The sequence below is a fragment of the Macrobrachium nipponense genome, chromosome 17 (genome assembly GCF_015104395.2).
Source record: "Macrobrachium nipponense isolate FS-2020 chromosome 17, ASM1510439v2, whole genome shotgun sequence".
Taxonomy (NCBI): Eukaryota; Metazoa; Arthropoda; class Malacostraca; order Decapoda; family Palaemonidae; genus Macrobrachium; species Macrobrachium nipponense.
Genome location: NC_087210.1, coordinates 21,523,181 through 21,529,345, shown reverse-complemented (window position 1 = coordinate 21,529,345; position 6,165 = coordinate 21,523,181). Strand labels below are relative to the sequence as shown.

The following is a 6,165-nucleotide window of genomic DNA, read 5'->3' as shown; positions in this document are numbered from 1 at the left end:
TTTGTGGTTTAAGGTGTACTTACTGTGGGTAAGTAGACAAATTATATGTTTATTACTTAGTTATTAATGAGATTTTGTATTAGGCTACCTAATGCTTATAGGCCTATAACCTAGGCTACATGTAAGCAGCAATGAGAGCTTGAGGTTTGACGTTTAGTAGGCAGAGGAACATTTTTGATAATTAGGACAATGGTACACCTTATGCATGTATATCCTGTGTGGCTGTTTAGTGGAGAACGAATTTTATTTCCCTAGGTTTAACATATATAAAGTGGAAAAAGAACAGCCAAAATATTCAATTATAATTTGCAAACAATGTTAAATATGCAACACAGTAATAAATGACTACTAAGGTGGGTTTGGGGCCATCAAGGAATTAATCAATTCACTGACAGATTAAGTTAGTGTACGGGAGGTTAGGCAAGTGGACAATATTGGGAAATGAGGCTTAGCAACAGTTGTGGGGCCATAAACTACCCCCCCACACCCCCCCCCCCCTCCCAATCTAGGAATTAATGAAATCACTGACAAGAATTAAGGTTAGTGTACAAGGGTATTAGGCTAGAGGAAAACAACTTGGGGAAATTTTTGGTTAGCACATTGTGGGATTAACGCCCCCCCCCCCCCCACCCCCCCCCCCCCCCCCCCCAAGCATTAGGAATTAATGTAGGCAGGCACTAGTACACATGTCAAGCACAAGAAATCTCTCTTAAAATGAGCTGTGCATGGCTGTTTTTCTCTTAGTACACCTTCGTTGAAGAGAACATTGAATCACAACAGGAGAGAAATATGCTAAGTTATTTTTTCTTTTTCAATCTCTTTAATCATATCCCTGTAGGAATCGGAAGGTTACTAAAGTTGTGTCATAGTTGTCACTTATTTTTTTTATTGATTCTCCTTTTTTGCAAATATATTTACTAGTAGGTTCAAGTTTTTATAAATCTTTAGGACCTAGCCTACCATTATGAAAATGCTTTTAGGTTGATTATCACAATATATCTAAGATACTTTATTGTTACAGTTTCAGATACCTAATTGTAGGCATAGTGAGAACATCAATAAACTTTGTGATGGAAGCCCTGGTTGCGTATTTTTGCAGCTCAGCAGTTGCAAACGAGAGAGGAGGTACAGAGACCCTTTTGATCCAATTCACATTGATGACACAGAATTGCTTCAAAATTATAGATATCCTCACAACTAGAATCATCAGTCTGTGTGAAGAACTAGAGCCACACATTGGAAGGCCAACCTCACAAAGCCATGCCATCCCCACATATACACAGGACTTGGTGACTTTGAGATTTTTTGGCAAGTGGGACCTTTCAAAATGATTGGTGATGTAACTGGTATGAGCCAAGCAAGTGTAAGTCGCATCATCAGTCAAGTTACAGATGTTCTATATAACAAAGCAAGGACAGAAATAACAATGCCACAAAATCCACAGGAAATTCACCAGACTGCGCAAGCTTTCGATAGGATTAGTGGCTTTCCAAGAGTCATTGGTGCAACTAGATGGAACACATATTCCCATTAAAACACCAAGTGACAATGAATACATTTATGTAAACCGAAAAGGATATCACTCGCTAAAATCTTCAAGTAGTGGGAAATGCCCAAAAACCTCATCACTAGCTATACTGTGAAGTATCCTGGCAGCACCCATGATGCCTACATTTAGAACAACTGCCCACTACGAGGTCGCTTCGAAGATGGTGTCTATGGAGATATGCATCTTCTTGGTGAGTATCATGTTCTTATTTATTCATATTTTTATTATACAATATTCAAGTTGTGCTTGGTATGTACTTACAGGTCCTGTGATACTAATTTTCAAGTACAGGTACCATTTATTATACCGCAATATAAATAAGCTGTGGCTAAAGTAATGTATTTCCTAGTACTGTATTACAAATTCCTAAGACAGTACAGTACTTACCTTCTGTTTGTTTTTTTTTGAAATTATGAAAACTAATAACATAATATCTTATGAATGTGTCTATAAATGATTAAATCTAGACATTTTTTTCTGTTGCAGGTGATAGTGGGGGTATCCACTGGAGCCATTTCCCTCACCCCATATCCACACCCAACAACCCGGGGACAAGAAAGGTCACATAAGAAGACGAGAACTATAATTGAGCAGACATTTGGGGGTCTTGAAAATCTCGCTTCCGATGTCTGCATAATTCTGGTGGGGTCTCTACAGTATGAACCCAAAAAACATGTTGCGAAGATAGCTGCTGCCTGATGCTGCTACACAATCGTTGTGTTCAGCAACGAATACCCCCGCTCCTGAGCTGCTAGAGGAAGAGGAGCAAGAGGATGAGGAAGATCCTGATGATCCAGCAGCAGTTGCAGGTGCAAGGGAAGGTGCAGGGCAAGTGGTAAGAGAGGAGATAGTAGCAAATTTTTTTGCATAAATGTAAGAGGAGAGATGGTGGAAATTTTGATTTTGCATTAATATATTTTGTAGAGTAAACTATATTTCTACATTATCATTGTTCTTGTTTAGTTTGTCCTTGTGCTGTTCTTTATATATAATATAGGTTTATTTTGCAAGTTACACTAATTGCTTTGTAATAGTGTGATTTTCCTCTGCAGACGCTAGATTTAAAGTTATTGGATGTGTATTATTTAAAATTATTTCATATATACAATCTAAAATTCCTATATTATAATCTGATTGTTTTGACTTATAGTTCATATATCTTATAAAATTTTCATGTATAAGCAATGCTAGATAAACAATATATTTTTTTAAGTCTTGTGTTTTTCACTTTAGTTTTATAATAGATCTTATAATCAATGCTAAAAAAACAATGTATTTTTCTTAAGTCTTGTTTAATAAATCTCAATACAGAAAATATATCTTTATACTTGTTTAATAAATCTCAATACAGAAAATATATCTCTATACTATTTACTATATGCAAAGGTGAAAATATATATATGCAATTTCTCTGGCTTATCACTTCTCTTCAGGTACTCATAAGGCACATTTAACATAGGTTAAGGTGGTCTGAGATAAGTACAGTACTACATACAGTGACTCACATTATGAAATAAATTGCCACCTAAGATTACAAGTAAGTTATGAAATAAATGAATTTGATGTTCATATTACCTAGATACAAACAGGGTACTGTATCACTGAATGACCCTTAATAGCAATATCAGTGTATTACATAGTACATTATCTGCAGGAAAGAAATAATACACTTAAGTAAATAAAAAGAAAACTTACAATAAGGTAGAGGTAACTGGATCACAGAGGTATCATTTTATGCTATTATAAGTAAGAAAACATGCATTATAACCACAATAGAGAATAACATGAAATAGCATTGTAAATAAAAAAATGTACTATAAAAAATACTTACAATAAGGTAGAGGTAACTGAGATCCCAGAGGTGTCATTTTATACTATTATAAATAATAAAACATGCATTATAGCCACATTAGAGAAATAACATGAAATAGCATTGTAAATAAACAAAAACTACTAAACTTATCACAATAATACGAGATCACAAGTACCCCGATATAATGGAGGAAAAATAAAAAAAATAAACCTCATTAAATACTGGAGTGGTTAGCTTAAGAAAATGAGGTAGTATATCACATTACTCTTAAGCAAAAGACTTACAAAATACTATCTCAATAATGAAGAGGTAAATGATATTTATCACCTTATGGGGCACCCATGGTATAGGAACATATAGGAACATGGTTTGGAAAAAAAATAGATTTTACTACTGTATAGACTATATTACAAGTACTATCAGGTTTTCATTAAATTTTGCTACGCCTAAAATAGTCCAAGGACCAAAAAAAACGCTCTCATTTTCTCGTCGATTATGAGCTGGTAGATGATCAAATTTAATAATGAAAACTCATTATTTTCGCGAATATGGGATGGTGCATTCTGTAGTTATAGTTAGGTTTTGGATTTACTCAGCATAAAAAAAAACTGTTAAATGATATGAAAAACTCAAAAGTTTGATATGATGAATGATAGACATTTATATAGTAGTTCTTAATATGAACGTTAATTAAGAGGGAATTTTCTATTTTCAGTCCAGTTTTATTAAGCAAGAAGTCTAAATTCAAGTGCCGGGTCATCATTTGACTTGAATGGGAATTTTCTTTTTTATTTAACGTAAGCTCGTGCCTATTTTTCTCTCTCTAAAGGTGATACTTCCTTTGGAAATCTCGTCAGTCAATCCAGAAGAAAGCGTGAATTCTTGACGTCGCTTTCAACTCATTAGAAATTAGAGCGATAACATTAGAAGCATGATGTCACCTGTTATGAGAATATTGGATCTACATTATGGTCAAAAGGAGAATAATTTGCTACTCAGAAATGTAATATCGACATTTTTACATCTTAAGTGAAGAGAGATAGCTCCTTTTAGAAGAGTTATGGCCCATTTTTCGAGTGTACAAGATCCGGTTGCTAGTAAAATTGCCCTAAACTCCTGGATCTCCTTAATCGTTATCTTGGGTTAACTGATAGAGCAACCAACAAATCCCTTTCACGCATCCTAGAAAGGATATCTTAAAGTATCATAGATATACGTTTAGCTGCTAAGATTTACCTGATAGACAGATAATTAAGTGCAAAATCATCTGATTAGTATTGTAGATTTAATGTCCTGAATAATGTATGGAATTCATGTAGGCTACCTAGAAAATTAAATTACATTTGTAAATGAAAGTATGTGATTTCCTTGCACAGTAGTATTACACATATATGTATGATTGCTTGCTAGTGTTCAATTATAGGTTCTTCATGATTTTTATTGCGTTTGTTGTCATATCGTTCCATCAGTGTTTTGCCAAGAGTCTCTAGGAAAGATTAAATATTTCAATATTTAGCAGATTTTTTTATGACACTGTCATATTATATAAGTATATCTTAGTTTTACCAGACCACTTATTTGATTGGCCCGAAGGATTAAATATTTTAGCGTGATTAGGAACCAATTGGTCACCTACAGCTTATTGTGGGATCCGAACCACATTGTATCGAGAAATGAATTTCTATCACCAGAAATAAATTTCTCTGGTTCCACGTGGAACTACTGTCATATTAGAAAACAATTCATAATGTTATGTAACTGATAACTTTCCACCCCTTATTTTCGTATTTTTGCTGCGAGAAGGTTAAATATTACCTCCCCAAAATTTAAATGTAAAATGCTTACTGTTTCAGTCACACAAAAGAAATTTCATTATCTATAAGATATGAAAGTTAAAAGTCAGCGCTGTAAAAAGTGAAATGAAGCACGTGAAAGAAAAAGTTAGTGTGGATATTCAAAGAAGGGAAATGTAAACTTACATAACGCATAGCGCAGCAAGAATAACTAAATAAATCGACTTAGAAGAGTACTAAGATTTGAGCCATAGAATTAACCTGATAAATCCTTCATTCTTTAATCTTTTTTTTTTTCTTCCAATAACTGCGCCCTCTTCCGCTTCACCAAAAAGAAGGAAAGAAAATAAGAACACAATCAGAGGAGCGTCTCTATTAGCGAAATGGAAAAAGTTCCGTGTGGAAAGAGGTCATTTCGTACCTCGAATGGTCTTGTTGTCTTCGGTCATTCCGTCCCAAAGTCACTTCAGTCAAAGGAAAATCAATACTCATTTCTTATGTGGAGAAGATTTTTGGTTGTCCAGTCCGTGTTGTTCAATTTATCCCTCTTGGAGAGAGAGAGAGAGAGAGAGAGAGAGAGAGAGAGAGAGAGAGAGAGAGAGAGAGAGAGGAGAGAGAGAGAGAGAAGGTTCACTTTCATGTTTCTAGGAGGAAAACAATGTGTTACGTTATATTCTGCAGGTAATTTGGTGCCTATCTCTCAAAATAGCCAGAATAATCAGTAACTTGAGAAAAAATGAAAAAAGGATTCTGTAGCCCTATGGAAAAATAACTCCACCTACATAGCATCCTTTGCTAGCCTACAACTCAGGCGCTTTCCGTTCGCGTCGGTGAAATTTTATCACAAGACTTAATCATACTTGTCAAGTATGTAAGAATTCGATATAATTTAGTCACTGGTCGTAGAGACTAAAGAGTTAAGGGCCACTGATGTCCCATCATTTTCTTACTCTCCCTTCAATCTTATTCGTATTCTATCTCCACCTCATTTTGCTCTATATGATTTTCAA

The 6,165-nt window shown here is 34.7% G+C and overlaps 1 pseudogene; it reads left to right on the top strand.

Moving 5' to 3' along the window:
* Positions 1–1,336: 1,336 nt before the first annotated feature.
* LOC135195861 (putative nuclease HARBI1) lies at positions 1,337–2,304 on the top strand (annotated as a pseudogene).
* Positions 2,305–6,165: the final 3,861 nt, after the last annotated feature.